Source organism: Cebus imitator, unplaced genomic scaffold, assembly GCF_001604975.1.
Source record: "Cebus imitator isolate Cc_AM_T3 unplaced genomic scaffold, Cebus_imitator-1.0 Scaffold198, whole genome shotgun sequence".
Taxonomy (NCBI): Eukaryota; Metazoa; Chordata; class Mammalia; order Primates; family Cebidae; genus Cebus; species Cebus imitator.
This window is the reverse complement of record NW_016107513.1, coordinates 1,399,187-1,413,149: the sequence shown is the minus strand read 5'-3', so window position 1 is coordinate 1,413,149 and position 13,963 is coordinate 1,399,187. Positions and strand designations below refer to the sequence as shown.

At 42.7% G+C, this 13,963-nt stretch overlaps 1 protein-coding gene across 2 annotated transcripts in view; it reads right to left on the bottom strand.

The window, feature by feature from the left end:
- Nucleotides 1–8,817, bottom strand: part of MTFR1 (mitochondrial fission regulator 1) — a 62,730-nt gene extending 53,913 nt beyond the window's left edge. The window contains exon 1 of one of the 2 annotated variants that reach the window (XM_017547466.2): nucleotides 8,688–8,817. The gene's annotated coding sequence lies outside the window, so the exon portion shown is untranslated. Of the gene's footprint in view, nucleotides 1–8,678 lie in introns of both variants that reach the window. The other variant, XM_017547467.2, reaches the window with a different exon arrangement.
- Nucleotides 8,818–13,963: the final 5,146 nt, after the last annotated feature.

Here is a 13,963-nt window from a genome sequence, read left to right as displayed (position 1 = left end):
TTTGTTACATTCTCTTCCTTTTTTCTTTGAGAGCTAGGTTCTCACTCTGTCACTCATGCATTGCTGGAGTGCAATGGCACCATCATAGCTCATTGCAGCCCCTAAGCTCCTGGGCTCAAGCGATTTCCTGCTTCAGCCTCCCAAGTGGCTAGGACTATCAGCATATCATCACACCCAGCTAACTTTTTAATTTTTTTTAGAGATGGGGTCTCACTATGTTGCCCAGGCTGGTCTCAAACTCCTGGCTTCAAGTGATTCTCCCACTCGTGGCCTCCTAAAGTGCTGGGATTACAGGTATGAGCCCCATATGCAGCCTACCTTTGCAATTTTTAAAGACCAGTAACATTTTCTAAATTAAATAACTAAAATCTAAAAAGTAAAAACATAAACATTATTCTAATTTGGACTATCTAAGTAAATAATAAACATTAGCAATATATAAACATTGGGAAACCACACAGGCTATAATAGTATTTCTCGATTTCAGGTCTTCATACTTGTTTTATGAGTTTTGTCATATCCGAATGCTCTTGAAGTTTTAATTTAATTCAACATTTGTTTTTTTTTTGAGACAGAGCCTCATTCTGTTGCCCAGTCTGGAGTGTAGTGGCACAATATCGGCTCACTGAAACCTCTACCTCCCAGGTTCAACCAATTCTTGAACCTCAGCCTCCAGAGTAGCTGGGATTATAGGTACAGACCCCCACACCCAGCTAAATTTTGTATTTTTAGTAGAGATGGGGTTTTACCACATGGGTCAGGCTGGTTTCAAACTGCTGACCTCAGGTGATCCACTCACCTTGGCCTCACAAAGTGCTGTGATTACAGGCACATGCCACAGGCATTTTATTAATTTTTTTAAAATTAAATAAACTTAGCCTCATGCCAAGCAATATTTATGCAGTCAAAGTTTGTTCCAGAATATTTTCCAGAATACGCTTTAAAGTACCTAACTATACATTGTACTCCCTATCTGAGCCAAAATAGACAGAAAAGAATACCTTGACTAAAATAAATACAAAATTGATTCTTGTTCCACTTACAATCATCTCTTTAGGAAAGCAGTTTACCCTCCTGCCAGTACACATTATACACTTGTCCCTCAGTATCCATGGTGGATTGGTTCCAGGAATCCCATGGATACCAAAATCTGCAGATGCTCAAATGCCTTATATAAAATGACATAGCAAGAAGTCCTAGCTAGAGCATTCAGGTAAGAGAAAGAAATAAAGGACATACAAATAGAAAGGAAGAAGTCAAATTATTCTTGTTTACAGATGATGTAATCTTGTATTTCGAAAAAGCTAAAGACTCTACCAAAAAACTATTAGAACTGATAAATTCAGTAAAGTCTCATGATGCAAAATCAACATCCAAAAATCAGTAGCATTTATATATGCCTACAATGAACAATCTGAAAAAGAAATCAAAAAAGTTATCCCATGTGCAATAGCCACAAATAAAATTAAATACCTAGGAACTAACCAAAGAAAGATATCTACAATGAAAACTATAAAATTCTGATGAAAGAAATCTAAGAGGGCCAGAGTGGTGGCTCATGCCTGCAATCTCAGCACTTTGGGAGGCCAAGGCAGGAGGATCAGATGAGCTCAGGAGTTCTAGAGACCAGCCTGGATAACATAGCAAGACCCATCTCTACAAAAAAACAAAAAATTAAGGGCTGCATGTGGTAAAACCCTGTCCCTACTAAAAATACAAGAATCAATCAGGTATGGTGGTGGATGCCTGTAATCCCAGCTCTCAGGAGAATGAGACAGGAGAATTGCTTGAATCTGGGAGAAGCAGGTTGCAGTGAGCTGAGATCATGCCACTGCACTCCAGCCTGGGCAACAAGAGCAAAACTCCATCTGAAAAAATAAATAAATAAATAAATAAATTTGCCTGGTGTGGTGGTGCACACTTGCAATCCTAGCTACTTGGGAGGTTGAGGTATGAGAATTACTTGAAACTGGGAGGCGGAGGTTGCAGTGAGCCAAGATGGGACCATGGCATTCCAGGCCCCAGCCTGGGTAACAGAGTGGGACTTTGTTTCAAAAAAAAAAAAAAAAAATTAGCCGGGCATGGTGGCGTGTGCCTGTAGTCCAACTACTCGGGAGGCTGAGGTAGGAGGGCCACCTGAGCCCATGAGCTGTAATCATGCTGCTGCACTCCAGCCTGGATGATAGAGAAAAACCTTGTCTCCAAAAAACAAAAAATTTAAAGGAGACACACACACACACACACTCCACGTTCATGAATTGGAATAGTCAATATTGTTAAAAGATCCATATTACCCAAAGCAATCTACAGATTCAATGCAATGTCAATCAAAATATCAATGAGATTCTTCACAGAAATAGAAAACACAATCCTGAAATGCATATGGAACCATAAAAGACCCAGAATAGCCAAAACTATCCTGAGCAAAAAAAACAAAACTGGACTTCAAATTATACTACAGGGCTACAGTAACCAAGACACAATGGTCCTAGCATAAAAAGAGACACACAGACCAATGCAAGAGAATAGAGAACCCAGAAATGAATACATATGTCTACAGTAAACTCATTTTCAACAAAGGTACCAAGAATGTACATTGAGAAACGACAGTCTCTTCAATAAATGGTGCTGGGAAAACTGGATACCCACATACAGAAGAATGAAAGTACACCCCTATCTCTTGCCATATACAAAAATCAAATTAAAATGGATTAAAGACTTAAATCTAAGACCTCAAACTATGAAACTACTACAAGGAAACATTGGGGGAAACTCTAGGACATTTGTCTGGGCAATGATTTCTTGAATAATACCCCACGTGGGGTATTAGGCAATCAAAGCAGAAAAGGAAAATGAGATCACATCAAGTGAAAAAGCTTCTGTATAGCAAAGGAAACAATCAATAAAGAGAAGAGACAACCCACAGAATGGAAAAAAATTTATTTGCAAACTATCCATCTGACAAGGGATTAATAACCAGAATACATAAGTAGCTCAAAAATTCAACAGGAAAAGAAATCGAATAATCCAAATTAAAAATGGGCAAAAGATCTGAATAGACATTTCTCAAAAGAAGACTTACAAATGGCAAACAGGTATATAAAAAAGTGCTCTGATCATCAGAGAAATGCAAATCAAAACTATAATGAGATAGATACCATCTCATCCCAGTTAAAAGGGCTAAAAAAATACAAAAGACAGGCAATAATGAATGCTGGTGAGGATGTGGAAAAACGGGATTCTCACACGTTTTTGGTGGGACTATAAATTTGCACAACCACTATAAAGAATAGTTTGGAGGTTCCTCAAAAAACTAAAAATAGAGCTACCACTGATTCATCAATCTCAAGGACATCAGTATACTGAAGTGATATCTACACTGCCATGTTTGTTGCAGCACTATTCACAATAGCCAGGATTTGGATGCAACTAAATGTCTATCAACAGACAAAGGGATAAAGAAAATGTGATACATATACATAATGGAGTGCTATTCAGCCATAAAAAAGAATGGGATCCTGTCATTTGAAAATAACATGAATAGAAGTGGAGTTAAATAAGCCAGGCAGAAAAAGAAAACTCTACATAAATTCTCACTTTTTATGGGACCTAAAAAGTAAAACAACTTAACTCACACATGTAAGAGTATAAGGATGGTTACCAGCAGCCTGGCCAACATGGCAAAACCCTGTCTCTACTAAAAATACAAAAATTAGGCCAGCACAGTGGCTCACGCCTGTAATCCTAGCACCCTGGGAGGCTGAGGTGTGCAGATCACCTGAGGTGAGGAGTTCAAGACCAGCCTGGCCAACATGGTGAAACCCCATTTCAACCTAAAAATACAAAAAATTAGGCCTGGCGCGGTGGCTCAAGCCTGTAATCCCAGCACTTTGGGAGGCTGAGGAGGGTGGATCACGAGGTCAAGAGATCGAGACCATCCTGGTCAACATGGTGAAACTCCGTCTCTACTAAAAATACAAAAAAATTAACTGGGCATGGTGGTGCGTGCCTGTAATCCCAGCTACTCAGGAGGCTGAGGCAGGAGAATTGCCTGAACCCAGGAGGCGGAGGTTGCGGTGAGCCGAGATCGCGCCATTGCACTCCAGCCTGGGTAACAAGAGCGAAACTCCGTCTCAAAAAAAAATAATAATACAAAAAATTAGCTGGGCGTGGCGTCAGGGGCTGTAATCACAGCTACTCAGAAGGCGGGGGCAGAATTGCTTGAACCTGGGAGGTGGAGGTTGCAGTGAGCCGAGATCTTGCCACTGTACTCCAGCCTGGGAAACAAGAGTAAAACTCATCTCAAAAAACAAAAAAGGGCCGGGCGCGGTGGCTCAAGCCTGTAATCCCAGCACTGTGGGAGGCCGAGGCGGGTGGATCACGAGGTCAAGAGATCGAGACCATCCTGGTCAACATGGTGAACCCCCATCTCCACTAAAAATACAAAAAATTAGCTGGGCATGGTGGCGCATGCCTGCAATCCCAGCGACTCAGGATGCTGGGGCAGGAGAATTGCCTGAACCCGGGAGGTGGAGGTTGCGGTGAGCCGAGCGGAGATCGCGCCATTGCACTCCAGCCTGGGTAACGAGGGAAACTCCGTCTCAAAAAAAAAAAAACAAAAAAGATAAAATGACATAGTATTTGTATATAACCTATACACATCCTCCCATATACTTGAAGTCATCTCTAGATTACTTATAATACCTAATATAAACAGTTGTCTACTGTATTATTTGTATTGTTTCTTGTCATAGTTATTTTATCATTGTTTTTTCAAATGTTTTTTATCTGCAGATATAGAACCTATGACTCCAGAAGGCCGACTATATACCAATTCAGTATTTACTAGTATATAAGAAATCCATTCCAAAAAGTAACTAAGAAGGGGAGGTGAAAAAATTAATAAAATATCTTAGAGCTATGAGAGCATCACTGCACTCCAAGCTGGCAACAAAGTGAGAAAGATTCTGTCTCTAAAAAAAAACAAAGGTTTAAAAAGATCTTAGTTATACTGCTTTATATATATTAATATGTACATTACAATGTATGTTTTTTCAATCATGGAGACTTAATTTAACTTTCCTGCTTACATTTTAACAGAGACCAATGCACACTAGTCAACTACAGTTGTATAAATTCTCTGTTAAATGCTATCGCCCAGTGGAGTGAGAGAAGAAAAAAAATTTTTTATTGATATCAAATATTTACACAAAACTATTTGGTAAAAATAACCTGCATACTGACTGGTTGACAATAACTTTAGTGTCATAAATGAATAAATTGTTTCAGAGGTGGCATATTCTGGTCCCTAAAATAACAGCCCTGAGTGCTCTCCCAGCTGACATATTTTTCATTTCACTAGCCACTCTGAAGATTTTGAGAAGAGCTATGTAACTGAGAACCCTATTTGCAACCTAATATAACAAATTATTTATATCCCTAATAAATATAAAGTGCTTGCAAATAAGCAAATGATCAAAGTCCAATGGAAAAATAGGCAGAGTACATGAATAGGCATTTTACAAGTAGAAATACAAATGGAAAATAAAACGTGAAAAATGTCCAATAATCAAATAAACATTAACTAAAACTGTTATCACTTCTTTCCCCATCATCATAATTCCCCCTTTATCTTTAAAGGGTGGGATTATAGTGTCATTTTTCTTGCTCCTTATCTAAATTGTGTAATTTCTATCAACAGTATCTAACAAATACATAAAAGAACAGTTTAGTAGCTGGGCAGTAATTACCACTTCAAAGAACAGTGATACAGTAAAAACTCATCACCAACTCATTATCAGGATGGCCCAAGAACACAGACCCATGGACACTGAAGTGTATGATCACTTCAAAACCTACTATAGGCCGGGCACGGTGGCTCATACCTGTAATCCCAGCTCTTTGAGAGGCTGAGGCAGGTGGCTCAACTGAAGTCAGGAGTCCAACTCCAGTCTGGCCGACATGGTGAAACTCCGTCTCTACTAAAAATACAAAATTAGCTGGGCGTGGTAGCATACACCTGTAATCCCAGCTACTTGGGAGGCTGAGGCAAGAAAATGGCTTAAACCCAGGAGGCAGAGGTTGCAGTGAGCTGACATCATGCCACTGAGCTCCAGCCTGGGCAACAAGAGTGAAACTGTCTCAGAAACAAACAAACAAACAAACAAAACCCTACTATATACCATACTCTTTTCTCTGTTTCAGGGTGTTTTCTTTGTCCAGTCCTTTCCTTATATCCATACATTTGCCAGCTCCCCACATCTATTTCCTTTATACTTATCAGGTCAACTCACTGCTAATCCTTTGACATGGCTGGTAAAGCCATCTTTGGCAGTACCAACTATCTTCCTGTGTCGATTTTCCTGTAAGATGACAATAATCATGTCACGTCTTTGCTCAACTAGAATGTGTCATTCTAGTTCCTTCACAAAGGAGTCTGGCCTGACTTCTGGACTTCTGAATTACTCCTATTCAGTAGGATTCCTAAACACAGGTTAACAGGCCTTCTCTACTTTCCTTTGAATAAGTAGAGGAGGCCCAGCTGTTTCTATCTAGTTCCTTATTCATCTAACACTATTTGGATGAAGATGCTGTCTTAGTAATTTAAGATTAGGAGGATGAAGGATATAGATTAAATATTTAGTATAAATATCCAGGATATGCTATGTGCTAAAGGAGTGGTAGAGACTATTCGGTGATGTGTATTTTCCTTTTCCTTTTAATTGGTCACATATAAAAAAATAAAATTTTTTACTTTTATTTTTTAAATACAATGGCTCACTATATTGCCCAGGCTGGTCTTGAACTCCTGGACTCAAGGGGTCCTCCTGCCTCCGCCTTTGCAAAGTGCTGGGCTGAACCATGCGTCTGGCCAAGAATAACATTTTTATCACTTGTATTTGTTGAACTATGTTTTCTCAGGACATTAAATTCAGTTGTAATAATCTTTAACGTTTCAAATAACAAACATACCTCTGTCACTATTGTTTGTATTTGTGTAAATTTTCAGGCTTTTTTTTTTTTTCCATTACTGATTTTGGCTTGACAGAAATAATTTTCCACAGCAGTTCCATTTATTCCACAACTCTCAGGACATTCAGTTATGCTAAAAGAGCAATAACTTTGCAATGGCAAAGGCCAAGGTTAGCATCCTGAATTCTCCTCCCAACCCCCATCGTTTCAGCAATGTGGCCTTAGGCAAATTGTGATCTCCCAAATTCCTTTCCCCTAACTGTAACATGGGATGATAACACCTACTTCATAAGGTTATTGTAAAAATTAAATGAATAGGTGGAAACAACTTCACAGTCCTTCATACAAAGAACTCTGAAAATAGAAATTGTCAATACAATTATTACTATTCAAAAGCAATAGCACTACTGTCTAGATTACCTGGTACCTCTGATTTTGAAAACCTGAGCGTAAGATAATGAAACTGCACTGTAGCAGTTATCTAAATTCTAGTAGTAGAAACTAAATAAGTATTGTCTACACTTTACTATGTCCTTTATTTTACTTGACCCCTCTAGAAAGCAAATTATTATATGTATGATTATTAATCATGACAGAGGCATGGAAATATGACAAAGAATTGAAATATCATGTCTGGGATTTGCTTCAAAATAACCCAGGATAGCCGGGTGCAGTGACTTATGCCTGTAATCCCAACACTTTGGGGGCCAAGGAGGGAGGATCACTTAAGCCCAGGAGTTCAAAGATAGCCTGAGCAACACAAGGAGACACAATCTTTACAAAAGGGAACAACAACAGCAATAACAAAAAGTTAGCCGGGTGTGGTGACACCTGCCTGTAGTCCCAGCTACTGCGGGGGCTGAAGCGTGAGGATCGCTTGGGCCCAGGAGGCGGAGGCTGCAGTGGGCCGAGATTGTGCCACTGCACTCCAGCCAGGGTGACAGAGACCCTGTCTCAAAAACGCAAAATAACCCGGGTTAGGGGAGCAAGTCTGTCCACGTATTGATAATTACTGAGGCTGGGTAATGAGTACAGCGAATTCCTTATATCATTTGTTCAATTTCTCCAGTTTGAAGACTTCCATAACAAAATGCTACTGTTGTTAACTGTTGTTAACCTCGGCTTTGGTGCTTCCTGCAATCTCTGGTCATGGTCCGAAGCTACACTGGGAAGTTCTAAGAGGCCAAAAGTAACACAGCAACCACGGGAAGCTGGTTAAACCTCCCGGCAGACCAGCGAGCGCACTGCTCCTCCCCGACGCCGGCTGGAGGTGCACCCGCGCAGTCGGGCCTCCAGAGCCCCGGAAGAGCGCTCGCTGCACCCAAGGGAGTCGCCACGAAAGGCGGTCTTCCTAGGACCGCCGCCTGGCGGCCGGCGCGGGAACCCCGGGTCCGAAAGATAGACCTAAGGGCGGGAGAGGGGACAGGAGACGTAGGGGCTAATAGGCGGGTGGGCGAGTCTCAGCCTTCAGGGTAAGTCCGCCGACTTCGCTCGGCTCCTCTCGAGCTCCGGACCCACGCGCCCACAGCTGAGGCTGTCTCCGCCTCCCGGCCGCGGGGCAAACACCCAACCAGCCCAGTATCCCGCCGGTCTCCCTCCCGAACCGGGCGCCTTCAGCTTCTGTCCTGTTTCCAGGGCATCCCATCCCCGTCAGGCCTGAAGCCAACTTCACTACCCCCTCGCCAACCGCTTTTCCGAGTCCCCACCTCAGTCACCTCCGCCGCGCGGCAGCCACCACCTTCTCCGACTCCTCTGGGTTCCAGCTTGGCTGTCCCGTGGCGTTGCTGCCAATCAGCCAATCCCCGCCCCGAGCCTGAGCCAGGCTGACCAATGAGCTGTTTCCTCAGGCTCGGAGGCGGGCACAAGGAGCCCGGCGGAAGGCGCCGCAACCGCCCGGCGCGCCAGCTGCGGAGCTTCAGTCAGTGTGCGCACGCGCGGGGCTGTGAGAGGGGGCGTGTGCTTTCGCTCGGACCTTGCTTTGTGCGTTCACAGTCCTTCCCTGGGAAGTGCTTTTGTCAGCTTCATGCTCTAGGGGTTTAGGAACACCCACTTTCTAAATGTAGCAGCAGGTGTATATTATCTTGAAAGAGACTGCGAGTCGTAAGCCTTTTTTGTTTTGTTTTTTTTTTAGGGAAAAAGCCTTTGTTAACCTAACATGTGGACCTCATTTCACCCCACGCTGTAGGGACTTGTGTCCATCCGGCAGATCTAATGCCTGTACGGACCTCACATCCGGGGTGTTTCTCTTTAGGCGGAGCAGGAGTGCGGGGATAACAAAGTGCCTCATGGAAAAGTATTTTACTTTACCATGTTCGGTTCCAGCGTCTGTTCAGTCCGATTCATTTGGGGCACGTGCTTTCCAAAGATTTGAATACTCTAGGAGACACTGGATTTCAAATAATTGTCGTGAGAATATGATCATTACACTTATAGTCAACTTACGCGGTATAGTAATGTGCGTAGGCGTGATGAAAGATTCCTGTGTAGGGTGGGAAATCTGTCCGTATTTCTGTATGGCTTTGAAGAGGCTGTTGCTGATTGGCCGTCTCTCTTACCCTCCCATGACAAATGATCCCACGCTGGGCTGGCACTGGAACTCTGATGTTCTTGGCCCTCGGTGGCACACGTATCTTCCTAGTGAGGGCTTTCCTCTTTCACCCAGAGCATTAACACATTTACTCAACAAGGGCTTGTTGGGGGCCCACTATGACAGTATAAAGATTGTTATAAGCCTTGAGCCACGCCCTAATTGAGCCTGCAGGTTAACCAGGAGATAACACAAACTTAATGTATGTGATCAAATATTACGGAATGAAGGTGGAGGCCTGGGCGCCTCCAGAATGTCTTAGAGAATACTTTTTTTTTTTTTTTTTTTGAGACGGAGTCTCACTCTTTCACCCAGGCCGGAGTGCAGGGGCACGATCTCAGCTCGCTGCAACCTCTGCCTCCCAGGTTCAAGCAATTCTCCTGCCTCAGCCTCCCTAGTGGCTGGGACTACAGGCGCATGCCCCCAAGCCCAGCTAATTTTCTTTATATTTTTAGTAGAGAGGAGGGTTTCACCGCGTTAGCCAGAATGGTCTCGGTCTCCTGACCTCGTGACCCACCCGCCTCAGCCTCTCAAAGTGCTGGGATTACAGGCGTTAGCCACCGCGCCAGTCCTGTCTCAGGGAATACTGAGAAGCGAGTGCTTGCCTGACGCTGGATTAAACAGCAGGAGCTTTGGAGCTGAAAGAGTGGGATCAACGGATGGTGGTTTTTCTCTCCAAGGGCACTCCTTTCTTCCTCTGAGATCTCTTTAGACGGTATTTAGTGCTAAGCTAATGAAGCTTGTGTTTTAGGCACGCTGACTTTCGCCAGCCCTTTCCGAAGTCCATATTGGAACTTTGGCACTGAGTTTACGTGATCATATGTTGTTTCTACTTACTAATTAAAAGGAAAATACTTTAAAGCGCCAATACCTCAAAGAGAAATTGGTTAAGACCTGTCTTTTTTTTTTTTTTTTTTTTTTCCTTTCTAACTTCCCTTCCTTCATACTTCCTTTCATGCTAGATACGCTGGAGTGGCCCTGGACATTTTTGGGATCTGAGTGGGTGAAAGAGTTGAATTGAACTTGGGCCACTTCTTAAGTTACTGCTGGCTCTCCTGGTGCGGGATAAGCTTTGAGGAAGACATGTTCTACCATCTCGCTCAGTGCTATGATACAGGGATGTGTCCCTTGGTACCTGGCCCTAGAATTAGGCTAGTGGAGAAGAAAGAGAGTTGGAGGCCTGGCATGATGGTGCATGCCTGTAATCCCAGCATTCTGGGAGGCTGAGGCAGGTGGATCACTTGAGGCCAGGAGTTTGAGACCAGCCTGGTTAACATGGTGAAACCCTGTCTTCACCAAAAATACAAAAAAAGTGGAATGTGGTGGCACGTCCTTGTAATCCCAGCTGCTAAGGAAGCTGAGGCAGGAGAATCACGTGAACCTGGGAGGTGGAGGCTGCAGTGAGCAGAGATCGCACCACTACCACTGCACTCCAGTGTGGGTGACAGAGCTAGACTCTGTCTCAAAAAAACCTTGATCACTTGACATGGTAATATTTGTTAGTTACTCCATTATAAAGTTGCATTTTCCCCCTTTCCGTATTCCCTTCTTTGAAAACAAGTCACTAAATCCTGCTCACACTTAAGTGGAATAGGGGATTAAGCTTCAACTTCTGGAGCGGAAAATCTATAAACCTTATTTGGAATTCTGTAAGGAAGATTTATCTTTCTTCATTTATTGATTTATATTCAATCATTTATTTATTTAGACATATAGAGTCTTGTATATTTATTTTACACTTCGTTTCATTTGTATACTATGATTTTTACTTTGTTACTCAAATTGTTTCAGCTTTGGCCACTGGGAGTTATTTTAACTAGATACATGTGTTCCTTTTGTTTTTTTGATTATCCCCTTTTTTCTAGAACTATAAGATATTCTGCACTTATCTTGTATTTTTCCTTTTATTTTTAATTTTTTTTTTAAAGACGGGGTTTCACCATGTTGGTCAGGCTGGTCTTGAACTCCCGACCTCAGGTAATCCACCTGCCTTGGCCTCCAAAGTGCTTGGATTACAGGCGTAAGCAATCATGCCCAGCCATCTTGTATTTTTCCTTACCTAGCCCTAAAATCAGCCATTTCTCCAAGGAGCCCTGGAATGGTATTTGGAAACCAAGATTTAGGTACTGGGTGATCTCATTGCTACTGGGATATCACTTCATTTATTATTTTATGTTATATTTTATAGAGATGGGGTCTTCCTGTGTTGCTCAGGCTAGCCTTAAACTCCTGGTGGTGGTGGTTCATGCCTGTAATCCCAGCACTTTGGGAGGGTGAGGCAGGCAGATCCCGAGGTCAGGAGATTGAGACCATCCTGGCTAACACAGTGAAACCCCCATCTCTACTAAAAATACAAAAATTAGCCGGTTATGGTGGCAAGTGCCTACTTAGGAGGCTGAGGCAGGAGAATCTCTTGAAGCCGAGATCGTGCCACTGTACTCCAGCCTGGGCGACAGAGCAAGATTCTGTCTCAAAAAAACAAACAACAAAAAAAAAAGATTTGTGACTTTCATCCTGTTTGCTCCTTCTAGCTCTCCTTCACTTGCTCTGAGGGAAGTCAGTGTCATATATGAGATGCCCTAAGGAGAAGCCCATGTGGCAAGAAACTGAGGGAAGCCTCTGGCCAACACTCAGCAAGGAACTGAGGTTCTCCTTACATCAGCTATGAGAAACTGAGTCCTACTAATGGCCATATGAGGTGAACTTGGAATAATAACCTCTCTCATTGAACCCTTGAGATGCCTGAAGCCCCAGCTGGCTTTTTGAGAGATCTGAGCCAGAGGCACCCAGCTAAGCTGCACATGGATGCCTGATGCTCAGTAACTATGAGCTAATAAATTATTATTGTGCTAAGTTGACAACTTTGGTAGAAATGTATTAGGAGGCGATATATAGGCTGGGCACAGTGGCTTACACATATAATCCCAGAACTTTTGGAGGCCAAGATGGGAGGGTTGCTTGAGCCCAGGAGTACAAGACCATTCTGGGCAACATAGCAGAACCTCTTCTCTAGAAAAAATATATAAAAGTTAGCCAGCTGGGGTGGTGTATATCTGTAGTCTCAGCTATTTAGGAGGCTGAGGTGAGAGGATCACCTGAGCCTGGGGAGGTTGCGGCTGCCATGAGCCCTGATCTCACCACTGTACTCCATCCTGGGTGACAGAGTGAGACTCTGTCTCAAAAATTAAATTAAGTTAAATTAAATAAATAAAATTAAATACAAAGGACACATTAGATAATTAATAAAATTTATGTTTCCTCCACAAGATCACTGACTCTTAAATTTCACATTGGAGCTGTTAAAAATACATATGCTCAGGCCTTTACCTCTGCAGGTCTATTCCGCAGAACTATGATTGTTCTGCTTAGCTAGCTTTCGAAATAAATGTGGAAAGTTACAGGGCAATCCATTTGGGGATGTGAGAAGAAAATAGACAACTTTTCTTTCTTTCTCTTTCTTTCTTTCTCTCTCTCTCTCTCTTCCTTCCTTCCTTCTTTCTTTCTTTTTCTTTCTTTCTTTCTTCTTTCTTTATTTCTTTCCTTTCTTCTTTCTTTTTTTTTTATACTGAGTCTCACTCTGTTGCCCAGGCTGGATACAGTGGTGTTATCTCAGCTCACTGCAACCTCTGCCTGCCATGTTCAAGCAATTCTCTTGCCTCAGTCTCCTGAGTAGTTGGGACTAGAGGCCCATGCCACCACGCCTGGGTAATTTTTTGTATTATTTTTAGTAGAGATGGCGTTTCACCATGTTACCCGTGCTGGCTGTGAACTCCAATCCACCCACCTCAGCCTCCTAAAGTGCTGGGATTACAGGCATGAGCCACTGTGCCCGGCCTACTTTTCTTTTTAGTGTATTTGATCCTAGAGTTCTTGACCCAAATTAAGGGCTTAGTTTTCTTGGCAGAATCTAGAATAACTGAAACTTCATCTGCTATTTACAGTTTTTATTTAATAGAAGAGAAAGAAACAGAGCTCTCTTACTCACTGTATGGCCTCAAAAAAGTCCCTTGTCTATTTTGTGACTTCAAATTCTGAGTAGGAAATTAAAGGATTATAAATGCCATTGTTTAGGCAAACAGATTTATTCATTCTTAGATATGTTAGGCAAAAGAAAGGTGACGGGGTGGTGGCTCAAGCCTATAATCCTAGCACTTTGGGAAGCCGAGGTGGGCAGATCACCTGAGGTCAGGAGTTCGAGACCAGCCTGGCCAATATGGTGAGACCCCATCCCTACTATAAATACAAAAATTAGCTGGGTGTGGTGGCACATGCCTGTAATTTCAGCTACTCTGGAGGCTGTGGCAGGAGAATCACTTGAACCCAGAATGCAGAGGTTGCAGTGAGCCTAGATTGTGCCACTGCACTGCAGCCTGGGCAACAGAGCAAGACTCCCTCTCAAAAAAA